We start from the raw sequence: 18,057 nt of genomic DNA on the forward strand, positions 1-18,057 counted from the left end.
GAAGGCAATGGTGCACAGTTGCCAGGCAACGGTACGGACGTCAACGGACCTATCAGAGGGAACTGTATGGGAAGAAGGGCAGAGCCTCAGGCAACGGTACACGACGTCCAGGGACCAATCAGAGGCACGTGTATTGGAAGAAGGGAGGAGCGTCAGGAGAAGGGGTCCCTTAAAGGGGCGCACTTTAATTTTATATATATGTATTTTTTTTAATCCTTTACAGAGGCCTTACTACCTTTTCAGATTAGGATTAAAATTAGCCTTTCATATTATACACCCTTAAATGCCCTTCCTGATTTATTCAGGTTTCTCAATCTCAATAAATTTGCTGCTAATAATCAAAGCTCTAACCTGGCCTTTCCCAAAGTTCTCCAGGCCCTGTTATTTAATTTCTCTGGAGAGCACATACAGACAGCACCCTCCCCTTACCAGTGCAGCTTCCTAACTCACTTTTCTCTTTCACCCAAACTGTAGCCATAACAACAGGAATTCTGTGACATCATCTGCCCGTTTTTGGACCAATCAAAAGTCTCAAAACAAAAGTCACAGTTTTTACTGTGAACATAGAATTCAGAATCTTTAAGTGTCAGCTCCATTTTGAAAACTGAAATCCCATAGACTTTGCCAGGCAACGGTACGGACGTCAACGGACCTATCAGAGGGAACTGTATGGGAAGAAGGGCAGAGCCTCAGGCAACGGTACACGACGTCCAGGGACCAATCAGAGGCACGTGTATTGGAAGAAGGGAGGAGCGTCAGGAGAAGGGGTCATTTTCTCTGAGTGACGTCAACGTGGCTCGAGGGGGGGCAGTGGGGAGAGACAGGATAATTGCTGGGTGCCTGGAGGGGTGCAGGGGAGAGAAGACAATCACACACACTCTCTCTCTCACAGACACACTCGCACCCAGTCTCACTCTCACTCGCACGGTGCTGCCAATCATGCAGAGGGGGGAGGGGCAGGGGGGTCCTGAGACCTGACAGGGGGCGAGGGGATCCTGAGACCAGAGGGGAGGGGGAGGGGTCCCCACACCACAGATGGAGGGGGGAGGTATCTCTGTCACACACACACTCTCTAGCTCACAGTCAGTGTCTTTCTCTCTCTCTCACTCTCACACAGTCTCTCACACTATGTCTCACACTGTATCACATTCACTCTCTATGTGTCACAGAGTCACTCTCACACACTCTCTCGGTCTCACAGAGAGTCTGTGTATCGCACACATACTCTCTCACACTCTGTCTCACACAAAGTGTATCTGTGTGAAACACACTCTCTCTCTCACACTCACTGTCTCACATATGCACTTGCACACACTCTCATTCTGACACACACACTCGCACCCAGACTCACTCTCTCTCTGTCACACACACAGACACTCGCACATTCACTCTCTCTCTCTCTCTCACACACTCACTCTCACACACACTCCAAGGAAAACCTTGCTAGCGCTCGTTTCATTTGTGTCAGAAACGATATAAACATAGAAACATGATGGCAGAAAAAAGCCAAATGACCCATCCAGTCTGCCCATCCTTCAAATTCTGGAACAGTCCTAGACTCTACCACCTCAACCGGGAGGCCATTCCACACCTCCACCACCCTTTCTGTGAAATGATACTTTCTTAGGTTACTCCTAAGCTTAATCCCTCTTAACTTTGTCATATATATATATATATATATATATATATATATATATATATATATATATATATATATATATATATATCTCCTCTCATAGCGCATGAAACTTATAGATTATTGATGATGAGGCTGCGACCCTGAGGACTTAAAATAGCCAGGTAGGGATTCCATATAAGTAAAAAATTCTTCTTACGTCTAAACGTACTCTTAGCCTCCCTTGCCTCCCAGGTGACCAAAAGATGCACCTGGCTTGTAGCGCTATAGAAATGATAAGTAGTAGTAGTAGTAGTAGTTCCTCCAGTGTCAAAAGGTCGGTGGGTCTGGTATCAGCCAATGCTGTAAGATAACTCTCAGCCACCAGGCACAGCTTACGACTTAAAAGAATCGCAGTTTTGGAGACAGGCCTAAAGGCTCCGGGCACATCCAACAAAAATTGTTCTACCGTTTCCTGGATATCTTGATCTAATAACCTTGCCATAAATCTCCAAATATGCTCCCAAAAACTCCAAACCCTGAGACACACCCAAAAAGCATGAAAGAAGGTGTGACGTGGAAGCCCACATTTCAAACAGGAAGACTCCCCCTCATCCGCTATATGAGTTACTTGAACTTTGGTCATATATGCTCTCAGAATCACTCTATACCCACATTCTCTAAGTCTTGCATCAGTGATCAAATTATGAATCCCCTTAAGGGAAGCCAAGACATCCCAGTGCTCCAGCAAAATCCCAGAATCAATCCTCCATCTGTCTTTTAAAGAGGAAAAATCTCTCTGAGTCTGACCATTCCCCAAGACCTTATGAAGCTGCGAAATCGACAGCCCCCTAATCTCTACTTCTGCAAAAAAACTCACGGACCCGAGCCCCCACCTTAATTTCCAATAAAGATCTATCCAAAGCAGACACTTAGTGCTGGAGTTGTGCATAGGCAAACTTATCCCTCCAAGAAGTTCCCACCCTGTCCTGCAAGCTCTCAAAAGATAGCATTTTCCCTCCTCCCCCAACCACATGTTCCAATAAGGAAATCCCCTCCCTCTCCCAAATCTCAAAGATGGGGTTGTCCATCCCCGTGGTAAACACCCCATTCCCCTGAATAGGAAGTTGATCTGTGGTGTATGTTTTCCCTCCCACTTTCCCCACTACAACCTTCCACATCTCCCGCATTAGGCCTAGCAACACACTGTGTCTAAGGCAACCAGGCATCTGAACTGCTGTACAATAAAACATATAATAAAAGTTATATGGCGCATAGTACGCTCGTTCCATATCCAACGCAGTGTATATCTGGGTGTTTCCAAATCAAGCTCCCAAATGACGCAACAAGCATGCCTGATTATATAGTCTCAGATCTGGAACCCCCAGGCCTCCCCGTCTCCAATCCCCCAGCATAGAAGCCATTCTCTCTGTAATAACCGTAAAGGTAAGACTTGGAGCACATATAACCATCTGGGGAATTGAACCATTTTCAAAAGACTTATCCGTCCCATCAGCGACAGCGGGAGACCCCTCCAACTCCCCAGCATCCAGCGCATACTATCCAAAAGGGTCCCCACATTGAGTTTATACAATTTCCTAGTTTCAAAAGCCAATTTGATGCCTAAATACGTAAAATATTCTGATGCCCATCGAAGAGGGAATGTTGGACCCCACAGCTCCCGCACCTGTGGTGAGGATGACAAGGCCTCCGATTTCTCCAAATTTAAATGGAACCCTGCGAAATCCCCATATTCCTGAAAAGTTTCTAATAACGCCACGGGAGATTCCCTTGGGTTCGTCAAATGTACTAAAATATCATCTGCGAAAGCCGCCACTTTAAAACATTGTGATCCCATTTGCACCCCCTGAATCATCGGATTCGCCATAATATCTCTAATGAGGGGGTCTAGTGACAGGACAAAAAGCAATGGCAAGAGGGGGCATCCCTGTCTCGTTCCCTTACGTACCGGAAAAGATGAAGACACCAACCCATTCACCAATACCCTTGCCTGAGGAGTCGAATATAAAGCCCTGAGAACCGATATAAAACAACCTGAAAAGCCATACGCCGCTAGAGAAGTAAACAAAGTACTATCAAACTCGGTCAAAGGCTTTTTTCGGCATCGAAACTAATAAGAATTTATGGAAAGGCCTTACACTGTCTATACTCCAGAGACGTTAGAATTCTACAAAGGTTTTTCATGACCGATTGACCCCCTACAAAGCCCACCTGCGCCACATGAACTAAGCTTGGCAAGACCCGGCCTAACCTATTTGCCATAATTTTCGCCAATAGTTTAACCTCATAGTTTAATAGAAAAATAGGCTGATAGGATTGCGGTAACAAGGGGTCTCTACTTGGGCAAAACAACAATATGTGCTAACTCTAGAGAGGGTGGTAGCTTTTCTGAGTCCACTATCGTTCTGAAAAAGTTTGTTAGAGGAGGAATCACTACTTCTCCCATAAGCCTGTAAACTTCCGCTCTGAAGCCGTTTTCCCTGGGGTCTTAAGCATAGGGCTATTCTCTATTGCCACCATTACTTCCTCTTCTTTAATTTGAGAGTTCAGATATTCCTTATCAGCTTGACTGACAGATGGCAGAGTAATTGTATCTAAATACAACTCCCCAGGTAAGCCCTCATCAGTTGGAGATGCATACAAAGTACGATAGAAATTAAAGAAGATCTCCCCAATGGCCTCATCTGAGTGTACTTTCTGCCCCCAATTGTCTTGAAGAGTTAGAATCTTTTGAGACCTACCCTTGGGATGAACCAATTTAGCCAATAGACGACCCATCTTACTGATCTGTCTATATAGCATATATCTGTAGTACAACTGGGATTTAAATCGCTCTTCGATGTAGAAGGGAGTTCAACGCCACCTCGATATCAAGGACTTGTTGATGGAGTTTCCCATCCCTAGAAGCCCCAAATCGTTGCCTAGCACATCAAAGCTGTGCGCTCAGCCTTAAGATTTCTTTATCCCTAACATGATGAGAATAACTAATGTTTGTACGTATGGGAAGCTTGCCAGGTGCCCTTGGCCTGGTGGCCGCTGTCGTGGACAGGATGCTGGGCTCGATGGACCCTTGGTCTTTTCCCAGTGTGGCATTACTTATGTACTTAATGATCTCTCCTCTAAGTACTGTTTTTGCAGTTTCCCAGTAAAGAATAGGGTAAATGAGCAGCATTAGTGAGTTCATATGTCTTCCAACAGCTCATCAAAAGCTCTCACAGTCCAGGATCTTTATTAAAGGAAATTGCCATCTTTGCCAACCAGCACCTGATGATCCTAGCGTCCACTCCATCCACACCCAAGCGTGATCAGAGATGGCATAAGGCCCTATCTCTGCTTTCACCACCCTACTGAAGTCATTACTTGAGACCAACAAATAGTCTATTCTAGCCTGGGTGGAATGCGCCCTAGATAAATGAGTGTAATCTGTCTCCGCAGGGTGTAGCTCTCTCCACACATTGACTAAGTTCATCAGACGTCCCAGCTGTCTCAACCCTCTATTAGCATAGTATGATCTCTGTGTGTCTTGCCAAGACCTAGCCATAATAGGGTCCCATACCACATTAAAATCCCCTCCCAACATCAAGGAAGAGTGTTTATGTTGAAGGAGATCAATCACCCTTCTATAGAATTGTGAATCATTTATTTACAGCATTTATATTCCACAATTTCCCACCCATGGGTAGGCCCAATGTGGCTTACAACAGTCTACATAAACACACAGCAAGTCAGGGGTCAAACAATTAATGTCCCAGAAGTATAATGGGGAAAAGGCAAAAGCGAGGTAAAGAAAAAGAGAAAGAGCAGTGGTGATTAATATGACACTGGGGTAAAGACAGATGAGAAGATAGAGATGCCTGGCGGGAGTGGTGCGTACGCTTTGCCAAATAGAAAGGTCTTGAGGCGTTTTTTGAAAGTAGGGTGATCAGTAGTAAGTTTCACCAGTTTAGGCAGATCATTCCAGAGATGAGTGCTAGTGTAGGAGAAAGTTGATGCGTAGATGCTTTTGTATTTAAGTCCATTATATACTGGGTAATGGAGGTTTAAGTACGATCGTGCAGATCTGTGGGAGTTCCTTGGTGGCAAGTTGATTAGGGGCATAAATGTTACATATGAGAAATGTGTGGTGGTTCACGGACACCTCAGCCAGAATAAACCTCCCCTCAGAGTTAACCACTAATTTTTTTCACCCTTTCTGCCACCCCTTTCCTAATCAAAATTGCCACCCCCCCCCCTTTTCCCTGGGCATCCGCCGCCACACACTTCCCCACCCACCAAGTTCGGAGCTTAGCATGTTCCAGAGCTTGTAAATGTGTCTCCTGTAACAACGCAATATCAATATGGCTCCTCTGTAGCTGTTGCAAAATCTTTGTTCATTTAATTGGCCCATTAATCCCCCCCCCCCCCACACACACATTCCAGGATACTAATTTTACCATTTGTCATATATACAACCTGTCATTCTACAAAGCTCCACCATCTTCATTAGCCCAAAGTGGAGGTACCAGCCAGCTCCCCCCTCTGGAGCAACAATTCATTACTTCTTCAGCTCCCATCTTGACAGCTCCTTGCGCTATTTCCAGACCTTCTCCAGTGTTTAGATTCTCGAGGCAGGAGGAGAGAATAGGAAAAAAAAAACCACAGCTGCACTTCCAACCCAACCCTCCCACCCTCCTCCCCCCACTTCCAAACCAACATTCCCCACACAGGAACCGTCACTTATAACGTCTCCCCAGCGATCCCAGGAACTAATGATTCTTTACCATATTTGGCACTGTGATAAAGTCACATCCAGGATAGTTGGGTTAAGGCAGTTTCAGTCTGAAATACAAGTCCCAGAAGGCATTGCAGGCAAGGAGCCAGGGGGTGAGATGAGGAACCCGGACTGGACTCTTAGCTGCAATAGGGGAAGACATGGGTGTAAGCTGGCAGGATGTGTAGAGTGGCTGCCACTAGGGGGAAAGAGAGATAGGAAACCCTGGGTGCAGGAGATCCCCATTAGTCTAATGCTTAACTCAGCTGTTATGGGTGTGGGGGAAGCTAATGGAAGGAGGGTTGTGAGAGCAGAAGCCAGGGATTGATTAGGCAGGTGGGAAGGAGTCTCAGAAGTTCAGTTCAGGAGGAGAGAAGCAGTTGCAGGCTGAAAATCCTTTGGCAAGAGAGGTCCCTAAAGTACCGAAGCAGGCTGAAATCCCTTGGGTGTGAGGAAGTCCCTAAAGTATTGAAACCTCCTGAAAGTAAAGGCTGCTTTGTGATTGAACTGGGATGATGAACTGATTGAACTGTTTGTCTTGGGAATTGAACTACGGTTTATTGTGCACTGGATAAAGAGACCAGACAAACTGACTGTAAGCCTGTATTGAATCCTGGTAGTTGCTGGTAGCCTACTGCTTAAAGGGAACTATTTGCCACACACTTTCAGGTGGCTTACATGTGCTTAAGATTAAAGGTGAATGCTGCTGTTGTAACCGTCTATCAGGTCTACTAGAAACCTGCATGGAATAAAAGCCTTAAAATTGAAGTTGCTGGTGGACATTTATTTTCTTGACTGTACCAGGAGCCTGTGGCTGAAGGAGATTGTTCTATCCTTGGCTGCACCTAGAGGTACCTGGTTACAGCACCCAACTACGTTTTATTGTTCAATCAATCTTCACATACCCTCCTGGAAAAACACACCCCTCCTGTATACACACCCGCCTCGTCAATCCTACAAGTCCCCTAGCCCAATACTTCCCTTCCAAAAATCAGCCAGCCATCTACACCATTCCGCCACCCTACCCCTCCTCCCACAGTTACTCCTTCTTACTATGATATTCAAAAGTGGGACTACCACCAAACTATCACACAAACCACCAAAAAATCCTTTTTAATCTTCTCTTCATCTTCCCTTTCCTGAGCCTCCGGCCAGTTCATTCTCTACGCTGGTCAGGAATTCTCGAGCTTCCTCCACTGCCACTATAGTTCTGGAGGATCCATTATGCATAACTTTAAAGGAAGCTGGGTACAGCAACGCAAATTTGATTTTCATGGCGAACAGCTTAGAACAAATTGGCACAAACGCTCTGCGCTGCGCCACCACCCCAGCTGAATAGTCCTAAAAGCACAAAATCCTTTTATTATCATAAGTCAAAGATTTCCCTGCACGAACTGCCTGAAGGATAGCCTGTTTGTGTATAAAATTCAGAATCATTAGGATGACCACTCGAAATCTCTGTGCAGCGTCTTGGTGATGCCCCATTCGATGTGCGTGCTCCACATAGCGGCCCACCAAGCTCACCGAATTGCAGCTCCTTTACCAACCAGGGCTACAGAAAGTCAATCTGTTTTCCAAATCATCCACTTTTGCCTCCAGTGCTGTGACCTTTTTCTGCAGTAAAGCCTGCGTACCCTCCACCTCCGTGACTCTGTCTTCCACTACACTTGTACGGGTTTGAAAGGAAATACAGTCCCGAGAGAGTACCTCTAGTTGAGTTTGTAGGCGCTCTAACTTCAAGTCAATGGGAGAGAGGCGTCGCTCCAACAGGCCCTCCAACACCGCAGACACCTCTGCTGTTATTTCTGCGACCCACTCACCCACTGGATCTCCAGCCCTCCCTGAACCTGGGGAGGGGGGGGGGAATCATTGGGGGGACCGGAGGTCCACCGGACCTCCAGCCCCCTGTCGCTGGCAGGTTTGCTGTTGGGGAGAATGGGGGCCTGCCAGCATGCTGGATAGGGCTCACCATTCCTCCCCAATGATCTGCAAACCCTAACACCAGCTTGGAGCTAGAGTAGGTTTTGCCACGAACAGCGACCCAATCTTTGGAGCCCTGGCCGCTGATCATTGGGGATGAATATGTTTAGCCCTGTTTAGCATGCATTTGCATGCCAGTTGCTTTCAAAGCCCCCGAGCACGTTGTTTCACGCGCTCGAGGGCTCTGATCATGGGGCGTTAGCAAACGCCGGCGCCAGTATGGCACTAACAGCCTCTAGTGCCAGCGTTTGCTTCTGATCATCCCCCTGAAAATGCTCAGAGGGCTCTAGCATGGGAGACCATGTGCGTGTCAAAGAATAGCATAAATAGCATGCAAATGTAGTCAAATGGATGTTAATGGGGTCATTTCCTATTCCTTCCCAATGCTCAGAGATCAGTGCACAAAAGAAAGCGACTCTTACTGCTGAAAACCTAATGCCAGCTTGGCACGGGCATTGGGGTATTTGAAGATAGGATTTCCCAAGATTCTCTGTTTGAAATCTGCTGGGTTTTATTTTATTTGTGCATGCCCCTAAGCACTGGTAGTGAGAGACAAATGTGAGCGAATCGGTGCAAACCTGAAAGTGAAAGCACACACTGGCGCCTGTTTTCTGTGCTTTCTATATAAGCTTTTCAGGTGAAAAAAAATTTGAACAGCTTATATTTAAAGGAACAGAAGAACGGTGTTGATGTGTGCCTTACTTCTAGGTTTGCCAGGCGCATGCAGACAAGAGCTGTGCTTACTGCAAAACTTTTGTGTGCGTGCACCAGGCATGTACATCCCCCTGATTTTCAGTCAAACAGTATAGCGAAGATACTTACCTATAGCAGGTATTCTCCGAGGACAGCAGGCTGATTGTTCTCACCATGTGGGTCAGCGTCCATGGCGGCCCAGGAACAGAGTATTTTTCCCAGTAAAAATCACAAAGCTTTGTGACAGCTTCCGGAGCACGAGGGACTCGCACCGCGCATGCGCGGCCATCTTCCCGCCTCAGTTATATCAAAAAGCAAATAACAAACAACAACTCCAAAAGGGGAGGTGGGCGGGTTGGTGAGAACAATCAGCCTGCTGTCCTTGGAAAATACCTGCTACAGGTAAGTATCTTCGCTTTCTCCGAGGACAAGCAGGCTCACTCAAAACAACAAAGAAGGTCAATTGGGCCTTGCAACGGCGAGGACATAACTGAGATTGACCTACGAATAAACATCTAACTGAGAGTGCAGCCTGGAACAGAATAAAAATGGGCCTAGGGGTGGAGTTGGATTCTAAACCCCGAACAGATTCTGCAGCACCGACTGCCCAAACCGACTGTCGCGTCGGCTATCCTGCTGAAGGCAGTAGTGAGATGTGAATATGTGGATTGATGACCACGTCGCAGCCTTGCAAATCTCTTCAATAGTGGCTGACTTCAAGTGGGCCAGCGACGCTGCCGTGGCTCTAACACTATGAGCCGTGACATGACCTTCGTCAGCCCAGCTTGGGCATAAGTGAAGGAAATGCAATCTGCTAGCCAATTGGAAATGGTGCATTTCCCAACAGCGACTCCCCTTCTGTTGGGATCAAAAGAAACAAATATTTGGGCGGACTGTCTGAAGGGGCTTGTCCGCTCCACATAGAAGGCCAATGCTCTCTTGCAGTCCAATGTATGCAACTGACGTTCAGCAGGGCAGGTATGAGGACGGGGAAAGAATGTTGGCAAGACAATTGACACATTCAGATGGAACTCCGACACTACCTTCAGCAAGAACTTAGGGTGAGTGCGGAAGACTACTCTGTTATGATGAAACTTGAGGTAAGGAGCATGCACTACCAAAGCTTGAAGCTCACTGACTCTACGAACTGAAGTAACAGCCACCAAGAAAATGACCTTCCAGGTCAAGTACTTCAGATGGCAGGAATTCAGTGGCTCAAAAGGAGGCTTCATCAGCTGGGTGAGAACGACGTTGAGATCCCATGACACTGGTGGAGGTTTGACAGGGGGCTTTGACAAAAGCAAACCTCTCATGAAGCAAACAACTAAAGGCTGTCTAGAGATAGCCTTACCTTCTACACGATAATGAAAAGCACTAATTGCACTAAGATGAACTCTTACGGAGTTGGTCTTGAGACCAGACTCTGATAAGTGTAGAAGGTATTCAAGCAGGGTCTGTGTAGGACAAGAGCGAGGATCCAGGGCCTTGCTGTCACACCAGACAGCAAACCTCCTCCATTTAAAAGAGTAACACCTCTTTGTGGAATCTTTCCTGGAAGCAAGTAAGATTCGGGAGACACCCTCAGAAAGACCCAAGGAGGCGAAGTCTATGCCCTCAACATCCAGGCCGTGAGAGGCAGAGACTGGAGGCTGGGATGCAGAAGCGCCCCCTCGTTCTAAGTGATGAGGGTTGGAAAACACTCCAATCTCCACGGTTCTTTGGAGGACAACTCCAGAAGAAGAGGGAACCAAATCTGACGCGGCCAAAAGGGAGCAATCAGAATCATGGTTCTGCGATCTTGCTTGAGTTTCAGCAAAGTCTTCCCCACCAGAAGTATGGGAGGATATGCATACAGAAGGCCGTTCCCCCAATGAAGGAGAAAAGCATCCGACGCTAGTCTGTCGTGGGCCTGAAGTCTGGAACAGAATTAAGGGACCTTGTGATTGATCTGAGTGGCAAAAAGATCCACCAAGGGGGTGCCCCACTCCTGGAAGATCTTGCACACTATGCGCGAGTTGAGCGACCACTCGTGAGGTTGCATGATCCTGCTCAACCTGTCGGCCAGACTATTGTTGACGCCTGCCAGATACTTGGCTTGGAGAAACATGCCGTGAAGATTAGCCCAAAGCCACATCTGAACGACTTCCCGACACAGGGGGCGAGATCCGGTGCCCCCCTGCTTGTTGATGTAGTGCATGGCAACCTGATTGTCTGTCTGAATTTGAATAATTTGATTGGACAGACGATCTCTGAAAGCCTTTAGAGCGTTCCAGACTGCTCGCAATTCCAGGAGATTGATCTTAAGACCTGATTCCTGGAGGGACCAAGCTCCTTGAGTGTGGAGCCCATCTACATGCGCTCCCCACCCCAGGAGAGATGCATCCGTAGTCAGCACTTTTTGTGGCTGAGGAATTTGAAAAGGACGTCCCAAGGTCAAATTGGATCAAATTGTCCACCACTGAAGGGAATTGTGAAAATCGGTGGACAGCTAGGGTCCATTGAGCAGATATCATGTGAAGACAGGCCATGGGTGTCACATGAACTTTGGAGGCCATATGGCCCAGAAGTCTCATCATCTGCCGAGTTGTGATCCGCTAAGACGCTCTGGCAATGGAAACTAGAGACAGAAGATTGTCTGCTCTCGTCTCAGGGACATAGGTGCGAGCCGTCTGAGAATCCAGCAGAGCTCCAATAAATTCCAGTCTTTGAACAAGAAGAAGATGGGACTTGGGGTAATTTATAACAAACCCGAGTAGCTCCAGCAGTTGAATAGTCATTTGCATGGACTGTAGAGCCCCTGCCTCTGAGGTGTTCTTCACCAGCCAATCGTCGAGATAAGGGAACACATGTACTCCCAGTCTGCGTAGCGACGCTGCAACTACTGCCAGGCATTTTGTAAAGACCCTGGGCGCAGACGCAAGACCAAAGGGTAGCACACAATACTGGAAGTGCTGTTCCCAGACGGAATCGAAGATACTTCCTGTGAGCTGGAAGTATCGGGATGTGTGTATAAGCATCCTTTAAGTCCAGAGAGCATAGCCAATTGTTTTCCTGAATCATGGGAAGAAGGGTGCCCAGGGAAACCATCCTGAACTTTTCTCGGACCAGGTATTTGTTCAGGGCCCTTAGGTCTAGGATGGGACACATCCCCCTGCTTTCTTTTGCACAAGGAAGTACCTGGAATAGAACCCCAGCCCTTCTTGCCTGGTGGAACGGACTCGACCGCAGTGGCACTGAGAAGGGCGGAGAGTTCCTCTGTAAGTACCTGCCTGTGCTGGAAGGTGAAGGACTGAGTTCCCGGTGGGCAATTTGGAGGTGTGGAAACCAAATTGAGGGAGTATCCTAGCCGAACTGTTTGAAGAACCCACCGATCAGAGGTTATGAGGCCACCTTTGGTGAAAAAAAATTAGCCTCCCTCCAACCGGCAGATCGTCCTGCACAGACACTTTTATAGCGGCTATGCTCAACTGGAGCCAGTCAAAAGCCCGTCCCTTGCTTTTGCTGGGGAGCTGCAGGGGCCTGTCGAGGCGCATGCTGTTGACGAGAACAAGCGCACTGGGGCTGAGCCTGAGAAGGCTGTTGAGAAGGTGGATTGTAACGTTTTTTCCCTATACATACAATAAGTATGTATAGGGAGCAGTCCTCCTTCCCCTGAAGAAACGTCTACCTGATGAGGTACAGTGGTGGAAATAAGTATTTGATCCCTTGCTGATTTTGTAAGTTTGCCCACTGACAAAGACATGAGCAGCCCATAATTGAAGGGTAGGTTATTGGTAACAGTGAGAGATAGCATATCACAAATTAAATCCGGAAAATCACATTGTGGAAAGTATATGAATTTATTTGCATTCTGCAGAGGGAAATAAGTATTTGATCCCCCACCAACCAGTAAGAGATCTGGCCCCTACAGACCAGGTAGATGCTCCAAATCAACTCGTTACCTGCATGACAGACAGCTGTCGGCAATGGTCACCTGTATGAAAGACACCTGTCCACAGACTCAGTGAATCAGTCAGACTCTAACCTCTACAAAATGGCCAAGAGCAAGGAGCTGTCTAAGGATGTCAGGGACAAGATCATACACCTGCACAAGGCTGGAATGGGCTACAAAACCATCAGTAAGACGCTGGGCGAGAAGGAGACAACTGTTGGTGCCATAGTAAGAAAATGGAAGAAGTACAAAATGACTGTCAATCGACAAAGATCTGGGGCTCCACGCAAAATCTCACCTCGTGGGGTATCCTTGATCATGAGGAAGGTTAGAAATCAGCCTACAACTACAAGGGGGGAACTTGTCAATGATCTCAAGGCAGCTGGGACCACTGTCACCACGAAAACCATTGGTAACACATTACGACATAACGGATTGCAATCCTGCAGTGCCCGCAAGGTCCCCCTGCTCCGGAAGGCACATGTGACGGCCCGTCTGAAGTTTGCCAGTGAACACCTGGATGATGCCGAGAGTGATTGGGAGAAGGTGCTGTGGTCAGATGAGACAAAAATTGAGCTCTTTGGCATGAACTCAACTCGCCGTGTTTGGAGGAAGAGAAATGCTGCCTATGACCCAAAGAACACCGTCCCCACTGTCAAGCATGGAGGTGGAAATGTTATGTTTTGGGGGTGTTTCTCTGCTAAGGGCACAGGACTACTTCACCGCATCAATGGGAGAATGGATGGGGCCATGTACCGTACAATTCTGAGTGACAACCTCCTTCCCTCCGCCAGGGCCTTAAAAATGGGTCGTGGCTGGGTCTTCCAGCACGACAATGACCCAAAACATACAGCCAAGGCAACAAAGGAGTGGCTCAGGAAGAAGCACATTAGGGTCATGGAGTGGCCTAGCCAGTCACCAGACCTTAATCCCATTGAAAACTTATGGAGGGAGCTGAAGCTGCGAGTTGCCAAGCGACAGCCCAGAACTCTTAATGATTTAGAGATGATCTGCAAAGAAGAGTGGACCAAAATTCCTCCTGACATGTGTGCAAACCTCATCATCAACTACAGAAGACGTCTGAGCGCTGTGCTTGCCAACAAGGGTTTTGCCACCAAGTATTAGGTCTTGTTTGCCAGAGGGATTAAATACTTATTTCCCTCTGCAGAATGCAAATAAATTCATATACTTTCCACAATGTGAGTTTCCGGATTTAATTTGTGATGTGCTATCTCTCACTGTTACCAATAACCTACCCTTCAATTATGGGCTGCTCATGTCTTTGTCAGTGGGCAAACGTACAAAATCAGCAAGGGATCAAATACTTATTTCCACCACTGTAGATGCTGAAGGCGCCCGGTGGGAGAGTTTGTCGAGGGCAGTTTCCCGCTGGTGGAGCTGCTCGACCAACTGCTCGACTTTTCTCGCCAAAAATATTATTTCCCCCCCCCCCCCCCCCGGCAAGGAACATCGCAAGCCGCTGCTGGGTCTGATTGTCCAGGTCAGAGGCACGCAGCCATGAGAGTCTGCGCATCACTATACCTTGTGCAGCGGATCTGGATGCAACATCAAGAGTCGTAAGCACCCCTGGACAGGAATTTACGACACGCCTTCAGCTGCCTAACCACCTCCTGAAAAGACCTGGCGTGCTCCAGAGGGTGCTTGTCCACCAAGTCTGCCAGTTGCTTTACATTGTTCCGCATGTGGATGCTCGTGTAGAGCTGGTACGACTGAATCTTGGACACGAGCATGGAGGATTGATTGGCCTTCTTCGCAGAGTCCAGGGTTCTAGATTCTTGTCCCGGGGGCGCCGAGGCAAAATCCCTAGAACTCCTGGCTCTCTTGAGATCGGAATCTACAACCATAGAGTCATGAGGTAACTCGACTTCATCAACTCAGGTTCTCCGTGAATCTGATATTGGGACTCAGCTCTTTTGGGAATGGTGGGATAACTTAGTGGTTTCTTCCAGTTCCTAAGCAATGTCTACTTAAGGACATTATGCATAGGGTTACCATACGTCCGGATTTCCCCGGACATGTCCTCTTTTTGAGGGCATGTCCGGGGCGTCCGGCGCATTTTGCCCCGCCCACGTTTGTCCGGATTTCTGGACAAACGTGGGCGCGGGTGCGGGCAGGCGCGTGCGTGCGGTGGGCGTGTGGGCGGGCGATCGGCGCGTGGTCTCCCGTCCCCTCCCCTCCCCTTCCTTACCATGTTCCCTGGTGGTCTAGTGACGTCTTCGGGGCAGGAAAGAGCCCCCTCTTTCCTGCCCGGAGCGCTGCCTCCCCTGTCTATCATCCTTCTCGGTCTGGCTGGGGATTCAAAATGGCCGCCGAGAGTTGAACTCTCGCGAGGCCGCTTCAACTCTCGGTGGCCATTTTGAATCCCCAGCCATACCGAGGAGGATGCAGCAGGCAAGGGCAGGCAGCGCTCCGGGCAGGAAAGAGGGGGCTCTTTCCTGCCCCGAAGAGAAGACGCTACTAGACCACCAGGGCTAGACAGTAAGTGAGGGGGGGGGTATGTGATGGGGGGAGGGGACTATGTGACGGGGGGGGGGGGGAATAGGGGCGGGGCCCGGACCTGAAGGGGGCGGGGCATGAGGCAGGGCGGGGTAGGGGGCGTGACATGTGTCCTCTTTTTCAGAGGACACAAAATGGTAACCCTAATTATGCAAAGGGACAGTGGACAACTCCTTAGGTGGCAAAGGATAGTCAAGGACCTCGAGCATCTCAGTCCTGGGCTCATCCTCAGATACCAAAGGGAAGGGAATAGCCACAGACATTTCCCAGACAAATGAAGAGAAAGAAAGGCTCTCCGGGGAAGAAGCTTTCTTTCTGGTGAAGGAGTAGGATCAGAAGACCACAAGACTCCTCATAAGTACATAAGTAATGCCATACTGGGAAAAGACCAAGGGTCCATCGAGCCCAGCATCCTGTCTACGACAGTGGCCAATCCAGGCCAAGGACACCTGGCAAGCTTCCCAAACTTACAAACATTGTATACATGTTATTCCCGGAGTTGTGGATTTTTCCCAAGTCCATTTAGTAGCGGTTTATGGACTTGTCCTTTAGGAAACCGTCTAACCCTTTTTTAAACTCTGCCAAGCTAACCGCCTTCACCACATTCTCCGGCAACAAATTCCAGAGTTTAATTATGCGTTGGGTGAAGAAAGATTTTCTCCGATTTGTTTTAAATTTACTACACTGTAATTTCATCGCATGCCCCCTAGTCCTAGTATTTTTGGAAAGCGTGAACAGACGCTTCACATCCACCTGTTCCACTCCACTCATTATTTTATATACCTCTATCATGTCTCCCCTCAGCCGTGTCTTCTCCAAGCTGAAAAGCCCTAGCCTCCTTAGTCTTTCTTCATAGGGAAGTCGTCCCATCCCTGCTATCATTTTAGTCGCCCTTCGCTGCACCTTTTCCAATTCCACTATATCTTTCCTTGGAAGAGAAATACCTGGGATCTTCCTCTTCATCCCACGAGGCATCCTCCTCGGTATCGGACAAGAGTTCTCTAACTGCAGTCCGAAACCAGGCCCATTTTGACGCCGAGTTTAATACATGGGATTGAGGGTCAGCTGGGGATGGAATGAGTGGAATGTTTTGGCTGTAATTATGTGTTGATATTCTCTATTATGGGAAACAGGCTAGTTGTTTAAGGGATGCCAGCACGTATGGGAAAGGCACCTTCAGTCTGTGCAGGTCTGGGGGAGTTATTCTCTGTTATGGGAAACAGGCTGGTTGTTTAAGGGATGCCAGCTTGTGCAAGTCTGGGAAAGGCACCTTCAGCCTATGCAGGTCTGGGGGAGTTATGAGCTAGCTCATCTTCACACGCACAGGTGTTTGTTTCACACTATAAAAGAGGGGGGAGCACGGGACTTTCTTTAGAAGCTTGCCTGAACATAGGGACGCCTTGTTCAGTGAAGGGTATTTCCCTGCAATCTCTGAGGAGAGCCAGTGCTTCCCTGGTGGTCTTCCCAGATGCTGACTGAATTGCGGGTGCTGTAAGTATCTTGGTGTATGTGTTCACATATGTATCACCAATAAAAGCGATATACCGCATATTGTGTCTGGTGGCTTTTGTGTTGTCATAAGCACAGCGCCCCCTAGTGTTACACCGAGGAACCCTGTCCTCGATGGCGATGCCGAAAAGTCGACTCCCGTGTCGGCGGCAATGAAGCTCCCTCCAGCGACGTTGACAGGGAGTCGACCTGGGTGGCAGCCGAGGCCGATGCTGCAAGTAGTACCGGTGTCGGGGACCACACCACAGACACAAAGCCAACTGCCGTTTCCATCGACGGTGCCGAGGGCACAAGCACCCCAGGAACTGAGGCAGACTGACGCAGCAACCCCTCTAGAAGGCCTGGCAGAATGGCTTGGATGCGCTCGTCTAAAGTCTCTGTTGAGGAAGGCTGTGGGGTCGGTGCAGAAGTTGGCATCAGAATCTGTGGAGGCCTGGGAGGCGGTACTGGGCTGTCAGAAGATCGACGCACCGACCCCTCTTGTATGGAGGGAAAGCGCTCCTCCTGGCGTTGACGATTCTTAGGTGCCGAATCCCTCGACGCCCCAGAGCTCCCGGTACCGTGCCTCAGAGACCGATGATGATGCTTCTTCGCCTTCGCTCGAAGCACGTCTCTGGTACTCCTCGGTACAGACAAGGAGGATGTGGAATCCACATGCCTCCTCGGGGTCGGGTCCGACAACGGTTGGTCCCGGTGGGCCTGCACAGTAGGAGCCTTCGAGACAAGTGGAGACCCACTCAACAGCTCGCTACTCCCAGCTAGTGGTGATGTCCGGACAGCCATTACCTGCGCTCCCGATGTCGATGCCATCCCCGGTGCCAATATCGACGACACCGACCGCGGTACCGATGTCGACGCCAAGGAATCAGTCGGAGCTCCGAAAAGACGGTCCCAAAGAGCTCTTCTTGACGCTTGTGTCCGCTTTTTCAAGCTCAGACACAATTTACAAGCGTCTGGGCAATGGTTGGGCCCAAGGCACTGGATGCACCACGCATGCGGGTCAGTACCCGAAAATCGACCGCTGGCACCGAGCACACTTTT

General features: G+C 48.6%; 1 long non-coding RNA gene across 1 annotated transcript in view; it reads right to left on the minus strand.

Annotated features, from left to right (window-relative positions):
• LOC115459001 overlaps positions 1-18,057 on the minus strand; it is a 54,947-nt gene that overhangs the window by 24,887 nt on the left and 12,003 nt on the right. The gene's annotated exons all lie outside the window — the stretch shown is intronic.

The sequence above is a fragment of the Microcaecilia unicolor genome, unplaced genomic scaffold, assembly GCF_901765095.1.
Source record: "Microcaecilia unicolor unplaced genomic scaffold, aMicUni1.1, whole genome shotgun sequence".
NCBI classification, from domain to species: domain Eukaryota; kingdom Metazoa; phylum Chordata; class Amphibia; order Gymnophiona; family Siphonopidae; genus Microcaecilia; species Microcaecilia unicolor.